The sequence below is a fragment of the Podarcis cretensis genome (assembly GCF_951804945.1).
Source record: "Podarcis cretensis genome assembly, chromosome: 14".
Classification (NCBI taxonomy): Eukaryota; Metazoa; Chordata; class Lepidosauria; order Squamata; family Lacertidae; genus Podarcis; species Podarcis cretensis.
This window is the reverse complement of record NC_137183.1, coordinates 3,683,821-3,706,138: the sequence shown is the minus strand read 5'-3', so window position 1 is coordinate 3,706,138 and position 22,318 is coordinate 3,683,821. Positions and strand designations below refer to the sequence as shown.

Here is a 22,318-nt window from a genome sequence, read left to right as displayed (position 1 = left end):
AGCCTCAACACCTCCAGAGAGCTGCTGGTCAGAATAGACAATCCTGAGTTAGTTCAATTGTCCAACTTGGTATAAGGCAGCAATTTATCTCCTTATGATGAATATAATTTCCCTTGCATATCATTTTCGTTTTAAAACTCCATAAGATTAATCTGAAATAGTCTTGCTATTATTGGCCAGAATGAAATTAAATGAACTGAAGAGATTGGCTGGCGTGATGCTGATCTGCCCTGTCAATGTATATCTCTTTAAAATTGGCTGCAAGCCATCAGAAATATAATTCCTGATGGGGCTATAGTACATCTCGCCACCAAACACTGTCACTTCGTACTTATCCACAATTACTTCAGTTCTGGGAGAACTTGTATCTTCAAGTCAGTGACACTCCTACAGGCACAGGCCTGACTCCACACTATGCCAATGCCTTCATGGTTGACTTAGAACAATGCTTTCTTGTCTCCTGTCCTCAAAAGCCTCTCCTGTATCTGAAATATGATAACAGCTTTATCCTCTGAACTCATGTAGAGGAGACACTTGAACAACAGGACTGCAAGAATTTTAGCCACAGTGCAAAGTGATCTTGGACCACTCCGCACAATATACTAGCTTTCCAGACACTTGTGTGCAACTACATAATGGACCCACATATAAGCATCATCTTATACAGTGGTACCTCAGGTTACATACACTTTAGGTTACAGACTCCACTAACCCATAAATAGTGCTTCAGGTTAAGAACTTTGCTTCAGGATGAGAACAGAAATCGTGCAGTGGCGGCGCGGCGGCAGCGCGAGGCCCGATTAGCTAAAGTGGTGCTTCAGGTTAAGAACAGTTTCAGGTTAACAACGGACCTCCAGAACAAATTAAGTTCTTAACCCGAGGTACCACTGTACTACCAGCTAAACTTCATGTTGTTGTTGTTGTTGTTTAGTCGTGTCCGCCTCTTCGTGACCCCCTGGACCAGAGCATGCCAGGCCCTCCTGTCTTCCACTGCCTCCCGCAGTTTGGTCAGACTCATGTTGGTAGCTTCGAGAACACTGTCCTACCATCTCGTCCTCTGTCGTCCCCTTCTCCTTGTGCCCTCAATCTTTCCCAACATCAGGGTCTTTTCCAGGGAGTCTTCTCTTCTCATGAGGTGGCCAAAGTATTGGAGCCTCAGCTTCAGCACTCAGGGCTGATTTCCTTAAGAATGGATAGGTTTGATCTTCTTGCAGTCCATGGGACTCTCAAGAGTCTCCTCCAGCACCAGAATTCAAAAGCATCAATTCTTTGGCCTTCTTTATGGTCCAGCTCTCACTTTCATACATCATTACTGGGAAAACCATGGCTTTAACTATCCCTGCTTTTTGAGATGCTGTCTAGGTTCATGATAGGGTGGTATATGACAATGTCGGAAAGGAGGCGGGGAGGAAGAAGGCAGTTACTGGCTATGGAGATGATTAGTGTCACCATGTGCAGGTTCTGCCTCTTCCTGTTGATGCCGGATGGGCGGCGCTGCTCCGGGCGGAGTGCATCAGCCAAGGTGCCACATGGCAGGGCACTGGAGAGCTGCTGGCCTCTCCAGAACTGCCAGCTGTGGCTTGCCTTAATGATCTCTTGGCTGCCACGCAAGCAGCAGCTACCAGGAGTCACTGTTCAGCCTGTGGACGCGCCACTAGCTGCCCTCCGCTCTGGAGATTCCTCAGGCTGCTGCTGTTTGCATTTGTTTTGGGCAGCCACATGGAAATGCGGTGTTTGTGCCTCCCCTCACTACTCACCTGAACATTTAGGCTTGGGAGGTGCAAGCCGCTATTGCAGGCTGCTGCGCCAGCATTGTGGCATGCCAGGAATTCTAAATTCACTCTCACCATTTTAAATTTAAACAGGTTTCAGGTGTTGGTGCTGGCCTTTAAAGCCCTAAATGGCTTCGGCCCAGTACAGTGGTACCTTGGGTTACAGACGCTTCAGGTTACAGACTCCACTAACCCAGAAATAGTACCTCGGGTTAAGAACTTTGCTTCAGGATGAGAACAGTAATCGTGCTCTGGCAGCGCAGCAGCAGCAGGAGGCCCCATTAGCTAAAGTGGTGCTTCAGGTTAAGAACAGTTTCAGGTTAAGAACGGACCTCCAGAACGAATTAAGTACTTAACCCGAGGTACCACTGACACGGACGCGGAGGTCCAGCTCCAACGGCCTTCTGGCAGTTCCCTCACTGCGAGAAGCAAAGTTACAGGGAACCAGGCAGAGGGCCTTCTCGGTGGTGGCGCCCGCCCTGTGAAATGCCCTCCCACCAGATGTCAAGGAAATAAACAACTATCTGACTTTTATAAGACATCTGAAGGCAGCCCTGTTTATGGAAGTTTTTAATGCTTGATGTTTTATTCTGTTTTATTGTGTTTTTAATACTCTGTTGGGAGCCACCCGGAGTGGCCAGGAAACCCAGCCAGATGGGTGGGGTATAAATAATAAATTATTATTTTTATTGTAACCCCCACCCCTTAAGTCTCTTTGCAGACTACATTGCTGTCTTCCTTAGTGCTGCTGTAGTGAGTCTCCTCAAGGTCATGCAGAAATATCTGGCCTTCAAATTAATTACGATAAATCTAAATCACTCTTTTGGAACATCAGACCCCAGGCCCAATTGTTTTTCAGCATGACCTTGGGGGTAAAGCTCAGGACTCCGACTCTGAGAAATCTGGAGGAATCTGCCTTACCTTTTTCAATTTAATATTCCAGCCCCACCCCCACCCCACAAAAAGATCAGTGGGTGGCATTCAGTCCTCAACAAGTTTGTTTTACAAGCTCGAAAGGCCAGGGCTTCATCATTTATTCTGTACACGAAGTCCTGCTTGGAGGTTGGGGCCTTCCTCATACAGACAACCCCCATTTTGTGTGTGTTCAGAGAACATGTGAGCTGTGTATGTGCAGGCTGTTTTTGGATCTGGAAGAGGGCATAATGGGGGCCTCATGGGGCGGGCTTATGTGTGCTCCACTAACATGCTTGATGACCCAGAGAGCAACCCCTGCACAAATCAGAGTTGTCCCTACACACACTTTTATTTTGAAGCTTTCCAGATCTATCAGGTGGTTCCACAGTGGATAGCTGTGAAGGAACTGGAATTACCCTCCCCACACTTGCAGGAGAAGCAAACAGCAAAATAATCAGCATAGGCATGATGACTACGTAGAACCTCCACTTTCAGAAACTGTAAGCCACACAGTGCTACTTGCTGGGGAGAAGGAAAGGATCTTTGCCTCCAATCTCTGGGGTTTTTTGGCTACTCAGACATTGGTCCCTGTGGGAAGCAGGATGCCGGTCTAGATAAATCTCTGCTGTTAATCCATCAAGGGTCTTCTTGTTTCTGAAAGAGAGAGTAATTCAAGGCCAGAAAAGGGTGAAAATAGGTCCCATGTTGCCTGGTGGAATGAAAAGTGGTTTCCAGTTCTGAAAAGGTTGCAGACTCCTGCTCTAGACAACTGAGACAATTGCTTATAAAGTGGATGGTCCCAGCAAATCAAGCTCCCTAACCCAGTTTTTATCTTCCACACCCAGGAGGCTTTTTCTTGATAACACACATTGCAGCTGCATCCTTTCCTTTGTCTGTTTATATAATGCCACTTTTCTTCGTTTTCTTGGCATATTAACTGAGATTTTTTTTTCATTCACTAATGAAACCACATCTGAGGCTACCCATTGCCTTCCAGTTTGGTCTTATACTTAAATCTCATGACTGTTTACTTGATCGCCCAAGGTTGCAAGTCTGGAAAAATATTTACAGGGCAGCAACATCAAATTGTAGAAATCAGTGACATATTTTAGATATGCATAAGACTGAAAAATAAATTGCATTACTATGGTATTTGGGTGATTAGCTTGCTTTTTTATCCCTTACTTGTAAAAAATGCATTTACAGCATTTTGTTTTCAACATCAAGTAACCATTATACTGGCCATTTGTGTCCAAATGTATATCTGATATTTTTTAAAAAAATCTTCATTGTGCTATAGTTTTTTTAGAAGAGGAATTGAGAGAGGTAGTGGCTTGCAAAGCAAAAGGAAGGAGCAGAAAGATATGGAATGTCAAGAGTTATTAGCAAAAATGTTTTGTATTCAAAAGATTGGCAATAATGGTTTGTTTCTTTAAGACTATATATGCTATCATGTCAATTCACACAAATCTCATGGGACTAATTGTGTAAGACCTTGTTTTTCTGTATACAGTCAAAAAAATGCTTATTCCACTTAAAATTATTTGTTAAGTTACATGGTGAAGTTACATATATAACCTTCAAACTGAAGGACAACCAGCATACATCAGAATTAGATTTTAAGCTTTGTAGGCTTAAGTTTCTCAAGAAGAGATTACCAGAGGCAGGGCTGTGCCTTTGAAAAGCTGTCATATGCCATACAAATCTTGGAAGTGATTGTAGAAAATGTCACATTAACTCTTATAACTCTGTGCTAACTTCTTCCTTCAGTATCTAGCTTGATGTTCATCTAACAAAAACTTACTTTTAGAAAAGATGTGTTCATTTCTGGTAAGATTTTTTCTTTTAAAAAGGGAGTGAAGCTGAGTTGAACTATGACTCTGATATGTGATAAATAAATTTCCTTAGGAAAAGGTTTTACGACCTCAGCAGTATCTCAGTGAGTCAAGCGTACTGTAAGTAAAAGCTTCATTGATGATGAAATGGGTTTGGTTTCTTCTTCTGGAATAGTGCCAAGAAGTGACCTACAATAATAGTAGGCACAGTGGAGAACAAATGAACTAAGGATACAAGCTTGTAGCCAGTGTCCAGCATTCAGTTACAGCTAAACATTTTTTTTCAGATGAGTGCTCTCCACCATCCACCATCCCCAGCTCCTAGTATTCAACAGATTCAAAACCACAAGCAATTTCAGGCCTGAACTCAATATCCTGTTTTTTATGTATGCCAAGTTAAATAAAATAACTGCATTAGGAAACCGAAATAATTGACCTCATGTGTATTAGTAACGCAGCATTTTCTTCCCCAATACTATCTTTTATTTCAGGTGTCCTGACCATTCCCTTCCCCCTGGGTTATAAGTGTTAGACTTGTGCACACAGAGAGAAAAAGTCTGTTTATCTTTTGGTTGGAAATTAGGTGTACCAAAGCCAGCAAAAAATATTACCAAGATAATGGCACATCTATTGCCCACGGTAACAAAGCTTATGAAGGATGAATAAATATTTGTCAGTTGAATTGGTTCTTGAAATCTAGAAGTGAAATAAGCTTAACCATTACCATATCACTACTACATTGAGTTGCTGCACTAGTTCTGATGCTGAACTGCAGTCTGTCTTGGTGTCTACCTTCAATAGTCCTGCTTTGCCAATTATATTGTACAGTATACTAAGCATATACAGTCATGCCTCATGTTACGGATGCTTCAGGTTACGTGTTTTCGGGTTGTGGACCACAGGAAACCCAGAAGTACTGGAACGGGTTACTTCCGGGTTTTGCTGCTCGGGCATGCGCAGAAGCGCTACATCCCGCTTTGCACATGAGCGCCAATTCGTGCCTGCACAGACGCAGCGCTTCAGGATGCGAACGCTGTGGGTTGTGGACGTGCCTCCATCACGGATTTTGTCCACAACCTGAGGTTCCACTGTACAGTGGTACCTCTAGTTATGAACTTAATTCATTCCAGAGGTCTGTTCTTAACCTGAAACTGTTCTTAACTAGAAGCGTGCTTCTGCTAATGGGGCCTCTTCCTGCCGCTGCACCGCCAGCACACCATTTCTGTTCTCATCCTGGGGCAAAGTTCTCAACTCGAGGTAACTCTTCCAGGTTAGCAAAGTTTATAACCTGAAGCGTTTGTAACCTGAGGCGTTTGTAACTCGAGGTACCACTGTATAGGAAAAAACACCTCTTACCAATTTCACATGATACTGTCAGTGTCCGTCCTCTAGTGCCTCTTCCTTTAGCTCATTATAATCTTGTAGTTGGAGAAATGTTTTTTTCTCAGGAGTCTGAGGAAATCATTTACAGTTTGTTTAATAAGAGGTTAAAAGCATTCTATTTGTTATTTTTACCTCCTCTGTGTGTGACAATTACTACAATGATAGCCGTTCTGCAATGTGATAGAACCATTTTAAGTTGTTGCTGTTATTATAATTTCTATAGTGCTTTAAGTATACAGTATAAAATACCTTCTGTTTCTTAATTACAACCCCATTGCCATGTAAGGCAGCAGCTTGTCTAAGCTTAATGGCAGATTGTGGATGAATACCAAAACTGTATAACTATACAGTGGTACCTCAGGTTACATAAGCTTCAGGTTACAGGATGAGAACAGAATTACAGGATGAGAACAGAAATCATGCTCTGGCGGCGTGGCAGCAGCAGGAGGCCCCATTAGCTAAAGTGGTGCTTCAGTTTAAGAACAGTTTCAGATTAAGAACGGACCTCCGGAATGAATTAAGTACTTAACTCGAGGTACCACTGTATGACATATTGCTTTTGAAAGTTCAAAGAATTGCTTTCATAGGAAACATGCAAATATTTAGTAGTAGTAGTAACAATTTTTTTTGCTTAGCTATAAGCTATAAAAAAGAAAAAATACATTCAGAGTTGAGCCCCATATTTGGCTCTTAATTAGCTGGTGTTAGGATCATCCTACTCGTGTATAGAACCCTGGCAGAGACACATGCCCTACTGGCATGTTCTCTTCCTCCTGGTCGATCGTTCGGGAGCTTCAAAAGCTTTCTCCAGCCCAAACATCACAGCGACTGATACCAAGAGGGATCAGCACACTTACGGAACCTGCAGAGTATTAGCGGTTCGCATAACTAATACAGCAGCACAGCATTTTGGCTAATCTACTTTATTTTCATACAGTATAATACACTCAGAGCATTCTGACTTAGCTCCTTCCTGTTTCTCATCAGACAACAAAGAGAAAGAACAAAGGACAATAGTTCTACATCATGGAAACACAGTAATCCAAACATCCTGTCTCTGTCACTTCCCACTATGTGACAAAACAATCCCATGACTGCAAGCACAGAGCAAGAATCCTAACAGCTGGTAGCCAATGCAGTTAGAGAAGCATGCAATGTAATATAATTTTCCTAAAGGTAAAGGTACCCCTGCCCATACGGGCCAGTCTTGACAGACTCTGGGGTTGTGCGCCCATCTCACTTAAGAGGCCAGGGGCCAGCGCTGTCCGGAGACACTTCCGGGTCACGTGGCCAGCGTGACATCGCTGCTCTGGCGAGCCAGAGCCGCACACGGAAACGCCGTTTACCTTCCCGCTGGTAAGCGGTCCCTATTTATCTACTTGCACCCGGAGGTGCTTTCGAACTGCTAGGTTGGCAGGCGCTGGGACCGAGCAGCGGGAGCGCACCCCGCCGCAGGGATTCGAACCGCCGACCTTTCGATCGGCAAGCCCTAGGCGCTGAGGCTTTAACCCACAGCGTACATGCGTCCCCATAATTTTCCTATCTGACAGCAAAAAGCACACAAACTTACTTCATGTAACTTTTTTTCCTGCAGCTAAACTCAGATCATGAGAATGCTTTACAAAACATACAGAAACGCTGCTTCAAAGGATATTTCTTAAAACAGCCATCTAGAAGGGCAGAGGCCATAACTTTTCTTAATTCTTTAGAAGCAATTTTATGTGGAGCCAAAGTAATTAACTACAGATAGTTAGCTTTTTGATTGTCTTAATACATGGATACAGCCTGAAAAACTCAAGGAATGAATAGTTAACATATAAATCATAGAAGCTCTCTCATATCCAAACATTTATACCTGAAATTTAAACATTGATTAGATCATAATCAGCTCACTATTAAGTTCACTGGCAACTGTATGTAAAGTAGTAACTTGCTTTTGAGAATTTATGGGTATGCCATAACCTAGAGAAACTAGACACGAAGATGACAGAGTTAGCATTCTGTTACAAAAGTTTTAAGAGTCAAATTTGCATTCTAGTCTGGACAGATAGCCAACCCACAGAAGGAATGCCAACAAAGAGGACCAATACTATCATTAGACATAAATGATTAGACATAAATCCAGCTTGCTGTTCACACAAAATATAATTGGAGGATATCTGCTGTTGAAGTCACATATTTTAGAAGAGATATCCAACATTCTGACTGGTCTGTAATTTTGGGAAAGAGAACATGCACATAAACAATTTCCCCTACTCTTGCTTTCATATGCTTAATAATAATAATAAATTAATAATTATTATTATTTTATTTGTACCCCACCCATCTCAGTGGGTTGCCCCAGCCACTCTGGGCAGCTTCCAGAATATAAAAAATTAAAAACTTCCCTATACAAGGCTGCCTTCAGATGTTTTCTAAAGGTTGCATAGTTACTTATCTCCTTGACATCCAATGGGAGGGCATTCCACAGGCTGGGCGCCACTACCAAGAAGACACTCTTCCTGGTTTCCTGTAACCTCACTTCCTGCAGTGAGGGAACTGCCAGAGTGTCTGCTCTGAATGATGGGGTGGAGATGCTCATTCAGATATACAGGGCCAAGGCTGTTTGGGGCTTTAAAGGTCCGCACCAAAACTTTGAATTGTGCTTGGAAATGTATTGGGAGCCAATATAGGTCTTTCAGGACCAGTGTTATATGATCCTGGCTGCCGTTCCCAGTCACCAGTCTAACTGCCACATTCTGGATTAGTTGTAGTTTCTGAGTCACCTTCAAAGGTAGCCCCATGTAGAGCACATTGCAGTAGTCCAAGTGGGAGAGAACTAGAGCATGTACCACTCTGGCGAGACAGTCTGCGGGCAGGTAGGGTCTCAGCCAGCATACAAAATGAAGCTGGTAGACAGCCGCCCTGGACACAGAATTAACATGCACCTTAATGGACAGCTGTGAGTCCAAAATGACTCCCAGGCTGTGCACCTGGTCCTTCAGGGACACAGTTACCCCATTCAGGACCAGGGAGTCCCCCACACCTCCCCATCCCCTGTCTCCCAGAAACAGTACTTATGTCTTGTTGGCATTCAACCTCAATTCGTTCATTAATCCATCCTCCAACAGTCTCCAGACACTCACGCAGGACATTCAGCACATTCACTTGTTCCAATTTAAAGGAGAGGTGGAGCTGGGTATCATCCGCAAACACCCAGCCCAACCCCCTTATTATTTCTCCCAGTGGCTTCATATAGATGTTAAAAAAACATGGGGGAGAGGACAGAGCTCTGAGACACCCCACATGTGAGCACCCAGGGGTCCAAACACTCACCCCCAACTCCACTTTCTTGTCACGGCCCAGAAAAAAGGAGTGGAACTACTGCATAACAGTGCCCCCAGCTCCCACCCCCCAGATGGTCCAGAAGGATACCACAGTCAATGGTGTCAAAAGCCTCTGAAAGGTCCAACAGATCTAGGAAACAGCTTTCACCTCTGTCCTTAGCCCGCCAGAGACCAAGGCAGTTTCAGTCACATGATGGGGCCTGAATCCCAACTGGAAGGGATCCAAATGGTCCACATCCTCCAGGTGTGCTGCTCAATCACCTTGCCCAAGAATGGAAGATTTGAGACTGGGTGATAATTGACCATAATGGCTGGGTCCAAAGATATTTTTTAAGAAGTGGTTTAGTAATTGCTTCTTTAAGGGGATCCAGGAAGACTCCCTCACAGAGGGAAGCATTCACCACTCCACAAAACCCATTGCCCAGCCCTGCCTGGATCACTTTTATGAGCCAGCATAGGCAAGGATCAAGGAGACGGGTGGCTGGTTTCACTCATCTAAGAAGCCCATCCATATCCTCAGAGGCAACAGGTTGGAACTGATTCCATACAACATAACTAGACAGAGCTCTGGCACTCTCCCACCCCTGCCCTGCCCCCACTGTGGTGTTTGCCTCCTTCAGAATCTCAGTAATTTTATCTGTGAAAAACTTTGCAAAGTCATTGCAGGAGATCTTGGAGTCTGCACCAGATGCTGATGGCCAAGGTGGTTCTGTTAGACTCCAGACCACCTGAAAGAGTCTCCTGGTACTGTTTTCTGCAGATGCAGTAGAGGTGCAGTAGAGGTTAAACTTTATCATATCCAATGACTTCCCTTCTTCTCTTTCCATGATTCATTTTACATATCTTACATCCCTGCATATTTTACATTAACTATTCCAATCGGTTTTCCACTATTACATCCGTAAAAAAACATTTACTCTTTATCTTAATGTTACCAGTGTTTTCAGCTGTACACAGTTATTTCCCATATACTCAATAAACGTTTTCCAATCTTCTTTAAATGTATGTTCTTCTTGCTCTCTTATTCTATATGTTAAATCTGCAAATTGTGCATATTCTGTCAAATTAAGTTGCCAATCTTTTTTAGTTGGGACCTCGCTCACTTTCCATTTTGGGGCTAACAAAACACGGGCCACAGTTGTTGCATACATAAATAACCATTTCTGACACTTGGGGATTTCAGTCTGAGTTATCCCCAGCAGAAAGGCCTCTGTTTGGGGGGGGGGGGAGTTGTTGTTGTTTTCTTAAAAAAATTCAGTTTATTAGAAATCATTTCCCAATACTCTCTTACATGTCCACCACATGTGAAAGAACGTTCCCTCCACCTCTTTACACTTCCAGCACTTACCTGATTCTGTCCTGTAAATCTTAGCAAGCCTACTCAGAGTTAGATACCATTTATGAATCATTTTCACATAATTCTCTTTCAAAGAATAACATGCTGTAAAATTCAAGTCGCTTTTCCAAAGTTTCTCCCAGAGGTTAAAATCTTTTTTGTGTCCTATATCTATTGCCCAGTGTGTCACTGAGGCTTTAACTACCTCGTGTTTTGTTTCCCATTCTAATAACAGGTTACATACATTTTAGACAAAAGTTTATCTTTGTTTTGCAAGAGTTCTTTTTTGAATTGTGAACTTTGGTCTGAAAAAACATTTTTTTTCTATCTAATTTCAACATATCATGTTACTGATGATATCTGATATCATCAGATCCTTGCCATTTTTAAGACTGACTAAAATGTGTTCCCAAATCTATTTATAATATTTCATCTACCCTGTCAGCAATTCTTACCTGGCCTATTATTATTTTAAAAAATACTTAATTGCACAAAGAAAGCCTAGATGAGAATAGTAGGAATACTCATATTTGTACTCCTATACGTTGTGTATGGACCTTTTTTTTGGGGGGGGGGGGTTTAAAACTGCAGATTAGGCTTCCGTTGGCACTACTGAATAAGGACTAAAATACTCTCTATATCTCCTGGCACGTTCCTTTAGGTCTCCTGAGGATTGTGTGTGTGATTTAGAATCACATTTGTTTTTCTTCCAATTAGGGACACTTCTCACTACACTCCAACATTTGACATACAGTGGTGCAAAACGAAATTAATTCGTTCTGCGAGTTTTTTTGTCTAGCGAATTTTTTGTCTTGCGAACCACGAAATCCCATAGGAATGCATTGAAATTCAATTAATGTGTTCCTATGGACGCAGGTGGCGCTGTGGGTTAAAGCCTCAGCGCCTAGGACTTGCTGATTGAAAGGTCGGCGGTTCGAATCCCTGCGGCGGGGTGCGCTCCCGCTGCTCGGTCCCAGCGCCTGCCAACCTAGCAGTTCGAAAGCACCTCTGGGTGCAAGTAGATAAATAGGGACCGCTTACCAGCGGGAAGGTAAACGGCGTTTCCGTGTGCGGCTCTGGCTCGCCAGATGCAGCTTTGTCACGCTGGCCACGTGACCCGGAAGTGTCTCCGGACAGCGCTGGCCCCCAGCCTCTTAAGTGAGATGGGCGCACAACCCCAGAGTCTGTCAAGACTGGCCCGTACGGGCAGGGGTACCTTTACCTTTACTTATGGTCAAAAAAAGTCCAAACAAAGCCAAATTTGGTACAAAAAGAGTTTATTAACTGCTCTTTAAAGTCACACATACTGTAAAGAGCATTTCAAAAATTGAAGGAACAATAAATTAAGTTTCTAAACATGACAGAAAAACATTTAAAAATCAACAAAGTGTACAGTACATTTTCTAAGACTTTGGGGGACCACTCGAAGAAGGTTCCTCTTCCACTCTTTGCTTCTTGCTGAAGAACCTGTCCATGGTCTGCTGCTTCATCCGCCTTTTCAGCACCTCCCTGAAAGGCGACATGACCCTCGTATCAAAAGTGTTCACAAGGTCATGTGCCAGGTCCTTGTCAGGGTGGTGCCGCTGTGCAAAAGCCTGCACATCTTTCCACTTCAGGCAAATGTCCCTCAGTTCTTTGGAGGACAGCCGTTCCTCAGTTGCTTCCTCCTCTTCCAGCGAGGCCCGCTCCTGTGCAGCCTCTGCCTGCAGTTCGACCAGCTCCTGGGTGGTCAGCTCGTGGTCGTGCTCCTCCACCAGCTTGCTGATGTCCTCCTCTGTGACCTCCAGGCCCATGGTCCTCCCCAAGGAAACAATGTCCTGCACCACTGTTGACTCTGGTGCATCAGAGTCACTTGGTGCCACACAGTCCGGCCACAGGCTGCACCGAGCGCAATTCAAATTTCTCTGGCTGATCCCGTTCCAGGCCGTGGTGATCATCTTCAAGCAGGTGATGATGTCGAAGTGGTCCTTCCAGAATTCCTGCAGGGTGATGTTGGTGCAATCAGTCACCTCGAAGCATTGCCTGAAAAGCTCCTTGGTGTAGAATTTTTTGAAATTGGCGATGAGCTGCTGATCCATCGGCTGGAGCAGTGGCGTGGTGTTAGGCGGCAGGAACATGATGTTGATGAAGCTGAACTCCTCCAACAAGTCCACCTCAAGGCCTTTAGGATGAGCAGGGGCTTTGTCCATCAGAAGCAAAGCCTTCAGCGGCAGGTCATTGTCCAGCAGGTACTGTTTGACAGCAGGGCCAAAAGCAAGATTGACCCAGTCCACAAACAGCACACGTGTGACCCAAGCCTTACTGTTGGATCGCCACATGACACTCAGCTGCTCCTTGTCGACCTTGTGTTTCTTGAAGGCCTGTGGGTTCTCCGAGTGGTACACCAGCAGGGGCTTGATTTTCAGGTCGCCACTTGCGTTGGCACAGAAGAGCAGGGTCAGACGGTCCTTCATGGACTTGTGGCCAGGCAACTTGGCCTCCTCCTGAGTGATGAAAGTCCTTTTGGGGATCCTCTTCCAAAACAGCCCGGTCTCATTGCAGTTGAAGACCTGCTTTGGAACGTAGCCCTCCGTCTTCACAACCTCCAGGAACTCCACTGCAAAGTCTTCAGCTGCAGGAACATCAGAACTGGCAGCCTCTCCATGCCTGACCATGCTGTGGATTCCAGATCTTGTCTTGAACCGGTCAAACCAACCTCTGCTTGCCTTGAAGACTTCTGGCTCGCCTGAGGTTCCTGGCTGTTCCCGGACGAGGTCTGCGTGCAAGGCCTTGGCCTTCTCACAAATGACGGCCTCAGTCACTGTGTCCCCTGCATGTTGCTTCTCTTCTAACCAGATGAGCAGCAACTTCTCCACCTCCTCCAGAACAGCTGGGCGGTTCTTCACGATCCTGGTGACTCCCTTGGCTGCATCAGTCGCAAGGATCTTCTCCCTCATCTTCAGGATGGTCCTGATGGTCGATGGATTCCTCCCGTACTCCCTGGCGAGGTCTGTCACATGTATTCCACCGCCGTGCTTCCGGATGATCTCCTTCTTCATTTCCAGCGTAACCTTCTCCTTCTTCCTCTCGCCGGCCTCTGCAGCAGCAGTCTTCTTGGGTCCCATGGCAGCACAGCTCCTACCTTCGCAACCCCCCCCCAAAAAATATCAGTGCTTCACATCCAAAAAATTCAAAAGCACCCAGCCACCCACCACACAGAAATTCAAACCCAGATTTTTTTAAAAAAAAACAGCAGAGTGGCCCAATGGTCACAAAAAAACATAAAAATGCAGAAAAAAACACACACAAGCTTCCAGATTCTTGCAAACCCCTCCCCAACACCAAGTCCTTGAATTCCAAACACCCCAACCCAAAATCCAAAAACCCCCAAAAAAGTTTTAAAAGTTTAACTTACCAAATGGCTGCAAAAGAAGTTTTGGAAAAGCTTCAAAAATCACCAAAGTCTTCAAAAACCTCAAAAAAGGCTACCACACTGCGTGCTATGAGTTGCTCCTCAAAGTCAAGTCGCAACTGCACCTCTTCAAGCAATGCACCCTGGGTTTTAACGGTTTTACGAAAGAGGAAACAAACTTGCAAGACGTTTTCGTCTTGCGAAGCAAGCCCATAGGGAAATTCGTCTTGCGAAGCAACTCGAAAAACGAAAAACTCTTTCGTCTTGCGAGTTTTCCGTCTTACGAGGCATTCGTCTTGCGAGGTACCACTGTAACCTGTAACGTGTAAATGATTTGCTTTTTCTTTAGCCAAAGCTCTCCTGTCGCAATTGTGTGTGTGTGTGTGTGTGTGTACATGCATGTGAACATGTATTCTCTTCCCCAAGGCTCAAATCAATAGCAATTTTGTTCTATTTCTGGTTATCAGACGTTCCCATTTTACACTATCTATTGGTCAGCTGCTTGGTACTGAATGAATGAATGAGGTCACAGAATGAAGGCCATGTCATCAGGGAGCTGAAAGCGACTCAAAAGGCTGCCTCGTCCATCCTTGCTGCAAGACCTTCTGCTTAACATCTTGCCTCCTCAGACTGTGTCACTTGCAGATCTTTAATTCTCCTTGACCTAATAACACATTTTGCCTTCTGCCTGCTTTCTCCTGTAGAGCTGTGGCATATACATTAGGATTATGTATTAGGATATGACAGTTACTTATTACTATTATTGTTTATTAATTTTTATACTGACCTTAATTGGAAGATTACAGTGTGGTTCACAGCATAAAAATACAAAATGTGAGCACAAAATACCAAACCAACCAACCAACCAACCAATCCAGTAGCCCTCTCTCCCATAAAGGTAAAGGTAAAGGTACCCCTGCCCGTACGGGCCAGTCTTGACAGACTCTGGGGTTGTGCGCCCATCTCACTTAAGAGGCCAGGGGCCAGTGCTGTCCGGAGACACTTCCGGGTCACGTGGCCAGCGTGACATCGCTGCTCTGGCGAGCCAGAGCCGCACACGAAAACGCCGTTTACCTTCCCGCTGGTAAGCGGTCCCTATTTATCTACTTGCACCTGGAGGTGCTTTTGAACTGCTAGGTTGGCAGGCGCTGGGACCGAGCAGCGGGAGCGCACCCCGCCGCAGGGATTCGAACCGCCGACCTTTCGATTGGCAAGTCCTAGGCGCTGAGGCTTTAACCCACAGCGCCACCTGCCAACCAATCCAGTAGCCCTCTCTCCCATAAACACATTTAAAAGACTGTAGAATGTTTAATCAGCCCAACACCTGGTTATCGAGAAACATTTTCACCTGGTGCCTACAGATATGTAATGAGGGGCCAGGCAAGCCTCCTTGGCGGGAGCATTCGGCAAATGGGGGGCCACCACAGAAAAGGCCCTGTCTCATCTTGCCACCCTCTGGACCCCTTGTGGAGACACATGAAGAAGAGGCTCAGATGATGATTGCAGGATCTAGGTCAGTTCGTATGGGGAGAGGCAGTCCTTGAGCTTCCCCTCAGATCTGGGTGTCTGTTAACCTACGTCCAAGCCGTGCTATCTGTACTTGCATGTTGTTCGTGTAGTTCTGTTGAGCTTTAGGCCTATGTGTAAACAAGCATTAGCAGAAATTGCATTAGTGTTTTCCACTAGGGTAAAATGTGACTGCAGTGCCCCCATCCGTGTATTGTCTCATTTTTGATCATGACAGATAGTCCGTGAAAGACAAAGCTCTTTTTCTTCAGCTAGTTTGTGAACTAAGTTTCATAATAAGATCATTTTAGTTGGGATACATCTGTTTACTGGAAAGCAGTTTAAAGTTGTGAGCTACTTCCTGAAAATTGTGGTGTTTAAAGCAAGGATGCAATATTTAATATAGATACTCAGCTTGGTCTGCCTTGATAAAGTTGTTTTCAATGTGGTCAGTGAGTAATGTGACTTCATTGGCATATCTTTAATTGATGACTAGGATAGGTTAAGGCTATCAATAAATAAGAAGGGAAGTGTTTAGATTGCGATGAGCATTTCTTAAATTTGTGGCTGATGTGACATTTCAACCAGGAGCTTCCCGACTCACTTTTAGCCATTACCCTATACCACCTCTGGTGGATTAAATCAATGCAATTAATCAACGTGAGCTTTAGTCTCAAATTGCCACAGGTTTGATAGAAACTTTTCTGGAATCTAGTATTTGTATATTCTTAGCTGTTGTATCCATACTTGCTCTAAAAAAATACTTTGAAATTACACAGGATTAAAATTTGTGCAAAATTTATCCACAATATATATTTTTCATACCAAGATCAGGTCTAGAATTTGTGAAGTAATAGAAAAGAAAAAGACCTTCATGTGTGATCAGAATCCTTTTCTATCACTGCGCATGCTCACGTAGGAGCCTACCTCTTAGGCTTTCGTATTCATTTTCTCTCCTCCACTCTTTGTTAGAGAAATCATGTACTGAGTGTTTTAAAACTGAAGGTCTAATCCTATTGCTGTTTTTAATTAGCTTTGCAAAGTGAACATGATAATCAAATTAGCATTGGACAGAGAAAGCTGTCATGTGGGAGCAATACCAGTGAAGGATTTTCAGACATTATTTTGATGTACATGTTGTTGTTGTTCGTATATTTTTCTGCTGTATTTAATAGGGAATAAATGATTTTAGTTATCTAGCTATTGAGTGTGGTCTGAATACAGAGAGCATTCAAAGCTCTCTTCATTTTTGCCCTGACATTATCTTATCCTTACTTTTAGCACCTGCTGCACTGTCATCACACAACACAAGCCGATTTGTTAGCTCCCTTATTTCTGGTTATGGAGATGATACAGGAAAATAATTACAGGTCTCTTCCTGAGCCCAGTCCATACAACTCCATGCAGTCCATAAATGTACACCACTAAAATTATACCTGTCACATACTAATAGATTTTAGTAGCCAGCTAGACTACGGTCTTGAGCCAGAAATACTGGAACAGCTAGGAAAATGTTTCCTAGCCATTTGGTTCCAGGCAAATCCCTCATGAATGCACATGAAATCACCTTCTCTTGATGCAAGATCCCACAGCCAGCATTTGAGTCATTCACCTCTTGGTTTTTTATGCTTTCTTGTCTATCTATTTACTGTTCTAGACAGTTGTCTCATTTATTGTTTGTATGCTGCAGCTGCAAAGCAAGAATCAAGCATCTCTTACTTACTGCACTGGACAGCCAAAGAAGCAAGGGCATGGCAGAGAATTGATTATTCATATATGCAGCTGGATCCCAGATGCTGCTTGTCATTAATACAGTGCATTCATTAAGCTGAATATGGTAGCATGATGGATTTCATACTAACAGGCACTCTGTTTCCTTACAGATTTCTCAGGGGACACAACTTATTCACACACTCTACTGTGATAAAAATGAACTGTTGTCTTCATTGAAAAGAAGTGGTATAAGGTCCATCTAACACATGCCGCCCAAAACTGTTACTTAAAGTCTACTGAAAGTAAGTCAAATGGACCACTTGACAATAGCCTTAATAATCTCTCTAGCTATTTTGGGATGAAGAGCAGACAGCCTAAACAAGTGCACTAATTTTAGCAGGTTAAGACAGCTGCTGTTTATTCTTAAATAAAACATACTGAAGAAATAGATCCCAGAGAAGGAAATGAACATTTGCCCCTTGTGACAAGCATTGTCCCAAACCATGTGACTGTAAACCAGTGGTGGTGTCTCTGTGTTAACTGTTTTATTTTAGTTTTTATCCCTTGCTTTTATTTCTGGGATTCTAATATGCTCAGTGCATTAGATTGATTATTTATTTTTGTATCATCCAATCTCATCTTAATGATTTAACACAACTTGCAACAGTTTGGGAATCTTCAAAAACTAAACAAAAATGATATATACTGTTTTTTGTTTTTATCTCTCAAAGTTATGTCATTTCTTACCGAATGAAAATGTTCACATGTGTGCATATGACACTCTTAATAAGGGGATGTGGGTGGCACTGTGGTCTTCAAATCCCCGCGATGGGGTGATCTCCCGTTGCTCCTGCCAACCTAGCAGTTCGAAAGCATGTCGAAGTGCAAGTAGATAAATAGGTACCGCTCCGGCGGGAAGGTAAACGGCGTTTCCGTGCGCTGCTCTGGTTCGCCAGAAGCGGCTTAGTCATGCTGGCCACATGACCTGGAAGCTGTATGCCGGCTCCCTCGGCCAATAAAGGGAGATGAGCGCCGCAACCCCAGAATTGTCCGTGACTGGACCTAATGGTCAGGGTCCCTTTACCCTTACTCTTAATAAGAAGAATATATTGCATTGTATCCCACAGAGTAAAATATAGCAGAGAAAAAGAGGTGCATTAAGAAATGCTTCTTTGGAGGGAAAATTTTGGTGGCAAACTTTATTTGATGTTCATTTACAACCAATTTATATTATATTTTTTCTAGACACAAGAGTTACACCCACAGCATACATTTAAAGCACATCTATAGCACTTTAACAGTCATAACGTACCCAAGGCTCCTGAGAACTGTAGTTCATCCACCACAAAGCTATAATTCCCAGCACCAGTAATAAATTACAGTTCCCAGGATTCTTTGGGGGAAGCCTTGTGTTTTAAATGGATGCAGCCATCTCCTAGGAGTATGAATTTGAACGGTTTATCTGTGCAAGCTCAGACTATCAGTGGGTTACACAAACATTGGGGCTTTTTGCTCCGCAGTTTCTCAAGGAAGGAGGTAGGATTGTGTTCAGAATGGGTGGGATGTTGGCACTACTTTTTTTGGACGGAGAGATCAAGAAAGTGAAGAAAATTAAGCTCACATGGTGTGTCATATAAATCAGTAGTCAAATGTGTATATTTTATGTTTCAGAATAGTAGTTTGATGCCTTGTAAAGCAAAATAGCAGGTTATTGCCTTTAACTGATGTTTTGAATCTCATATTAATTATCCCTCTGAAACAAATGAACTCTACTGATAATGAACCACACTAAAATAAGCAAAAGGTTAAAATAAATAAAAAAAATCCTCTCTTTAAAAACAAAGAAGTGATCAGCATGTAAGATGAAGAGCAATTTGTTCTCATCAGGGAAAGTAACTAATTTTGGAATGTGGCTTTTTTAAGCAACTCTTCAGCAATTTATAGTGTGCCTGTTTTTGAAAATGGATTAAATACCTCTTCAGATGAATAATTTGAAGAGAAAATGATTTACTTGAGAGCTAGGAGGAATTTTTTTTAGCTCCTAGACATTTAAAAGGGGGGGGGAATCAATGTTCATTGATGCTGAGTTTAATGTATGTTAGGATGAAACGCGGGTGGCGCTGTGGGTAAAACTTCAGCGCCTAGGACTTGCCGATCACATGGTCAGCGGTTCGAATCCCCACGGCGGGGTGCGCGCCCATCGTTCGGTCCCAGCACCTGCCAACCTAGCAGTTCGAAAGCACCTCCGGGTGCAAGTAGATAAATAGGGACCGCTTACCAGCGGGAAGGTAAACGGCGTTCCGTGTGCTGAGTAGCTTCGTCACGTTGGCAATGTGACCTGGAAGTGTCTGCGGACAGCGCTGGCTCCCGGCCTTTAGAGTGAGATGAGCGCACAACCCTAGAGTCTGGCAAGACTGGCCCGTACGGGCAGGGGTACCTTTACCTTTATCTTTAGGATGAAACAGCATGAAGGTTGTAGCTCTACATTGCTCCTATTCAGGGCTCATTACTCCACCAGCTCTTAACTAAGCACTCTAGAAGAGTTCTCAAACTTATTTGCCCTACTGCCCTATTCTCAGGGGGGTGGAAATATGGGGTGGGCTGGAGTGAAGCCTGCCTGCTCAGTCCAATCTGCCCCAGGACCAGGGCTGGTGCTGCAGCCCCCCTACCATTGGCTAAATAGGTAGGCAAGCTGCGATCCACTTCCTGGGCCTGGGGGAAGCCAAAAATTGTTCGCAGGAAAACTCCTCGCCTCCAGCATGACCGCTGGATCCAGAGGAGGCAATGTCGCCGTCCCACAACGGTGCCTGACCTGGCAGTAGGCATCATTACAGAACAGATGAAATATGTACAAACAGGTTTTTTTAATTCTCTTCTCTTCTTTATGCTTCCACCGCCCCCTTATTTTTATTCAATGCCCCCAAATTGCAACCAAGGCTGCTACTGTCCCCTGGATTATTCCAGCACCCCCTAGAATCACTCACTTTGGGAAACACTATACTGTGGTTAATGGCGATGCTATAGATAGCAATGTAGCTCTCCAGTTTGGGACTTGCTAGCTTAGCATATCCTGCAATCCATGTAATCTTTGAAGGTTTATGGGCTGATTTCTAATCTGAAGCCCAAATGATTTTTGTGCCTTAGAGTGCAAGGATTAATACCCCATAACAAAATCTACTTCTCCCCTCCTGTCAAATGTTGCATGAATTCTAAAGTGCTCAGGTTTGGGTCTGGTTGCCTCGGACTTTCCTTTAGCAGTGTTGGTTTGAGACATTAAACCTTGCTCCCTTTTCTTATAGGAAAGTTGGGCCTAAGCTCTTTGCTGCTTAGACATTTTGGGATGCAAAGGTGGCCTAAAATAATGAATAAAGAATAAAACGAATAAACATTGAGTGGGGAAGTAGAGGTTTGGGGAGAGTAAGAAACGACAAATTGTGTCCTTTTCCCTCCTCCTGAAAAACAGGACCACCTGGCTGCTGCTCCTCCTATGTCTGCTAATACTTGCTGTGGTTTGTGAGTGCACACAATCCACCTCCTCCTTCAATCTTGCCATGAAGGGCATGAGATACCTGTGGGGAGGCTTGAGTGCTAGGAGTGATCTTTCTGTAGCCCCTTTTGCCAAAAGTGGTTCCTGCTCCTGTCCTGGGGAGTGATTCTTATGCCTTCATTCATGTTTCTCCCATGGCATGGCCTTGTAAGTGAAGGACATGTTAAAGAGGTTGGAATGTGACGTAGGAGACCCATTAGTGGAGTCACTAAATGGTCCTCAGCACGTGAGCAAATGAGTGAATGAACTGTTGCTTGGCAACGGGGAGCATTCCTGCTCAAAATCGGAATACCTTTCTTATCTGTAAATCTTTCTGTGCAGCACTGGACTGCTTGTGTGAGGAGCATGTTCACTCACTACACAGAAGGTTAGTAGCACTGGGTTAGGGATGGCTCAGAAGTCAGAGTAAGTTCATAAATTCATTATTATTTTAACTTATTGATGTTAACTGTCTCAGGTTCACTGAGGAATGGCAGGGTATAATTATTTGAAATAGAAGGTTGGGACATAATATTTGTGGGAGAGGAGACACTATAAAATAGGGTATTTATTGATCAATGAGAGTACTTAGGGTGAGCTCAGGTTTTTAAGGCTGTGCAGTTTATCTTGAGTTATGGATATAATTTCATGGTTTTATTCAAAGTTCACGTAGTTAACTACATGCTTAACTATTTTCATATGGTAGGTCTAGGGTGATGGGTAACAGACAGAGTAGTGTTTTGGCGTAGGAAGACCAGAAACCATACCTGACATTTTTTCAACCCTGGACTTAAATACAGTGATGAGACTTGTCACTCATGTCACATTATTCACATTTCCATAGAAATTCCATAGAAGATTGAAAAGATTTGCATTGTCAGCAAGCTGGCTTCAACAATTGCTAGTCCGTTTGACTTCTGCAGTTCTGTGTGTAATGTGAAAGTTAATACACAAACTATCTTTGCATTTCTGAGAGGGTGAGTTGGAAAATGTGGGTCTCTACCTGCAACATATTTGAATGGGGCTATAATATTGCTATTAGTAGTAGCAGTAATAAGAAGTAATTGATGTACTAAATAATACTAACATCACTTGTTAGTATTATTTATTACATTAGCGTCTCGTGCTTCAAAAGGGCAGCAGGGGAGGCTTCTAAAAAACGCTAAGCAGTAAACATACAAAGTGCTGTACTTATATTCTAAGCAGAGTTAGTCCCTGCCCACAGGTCCACAGTCTAATAGATGTGAGATTGGAATGGAGAAAAGAGAAAGGACTTCTTACAAAACAGCTAATAAGAAGGACTAAAAAGCAAACATCAGGAAGGAAGGGGGTGGGAAGTCAAGAAGAAACTTTGTATGTTAAAAAAAATGTATATGATGATAAATGCTTTTAAATATTGTCGGATAATAAAAATGATATTAAAAAAGAGAAAGAAGAGGAAAGAGGATGGACAACTCAGAAACCGCATCACTTTATAGGAAACCTCAGTTGCTGTCAAGAGGTGTTTTTTACCCAAGTCCATGGCAGGGAGAAAGTATCAAATTCCCCTACCTCACCTTTGGTCTCAAGATGGCTCAGGCTTCCTTGTGGACATTGTTTACATAAAAAATGCACA

The 22,318-nt window shown here is 43.6% G+C and overlaps 1 protein-coding gene across 3 annotated transcripts in view; it reads left to right on the top strand.

The window, feature by feature from the left end:
* The window catches only part of OTUD7A (OTU deubiquitinase 7A), a 114,007-nt gene that overhangs the window by 19,027 nt on the left and 72,662 nt on the right, over nt 1-22,318 (top strand). Inside the window, exon 3 of one of the 3 annotated variants that reach the window (XM_079953209.1) lies at nt 17,348-17,479. The exons of the other annotated variants lie outside the window; for them this stretch is intronic. The gene's annotated coding sequence lies outside the window, so the exon portion shown is untranslated. The remainder of the gene's footprint in view (nt 1-17,347; nt 17,480-22,318) is intronic. 3 annotated transcript variants of the gene reach the window in all.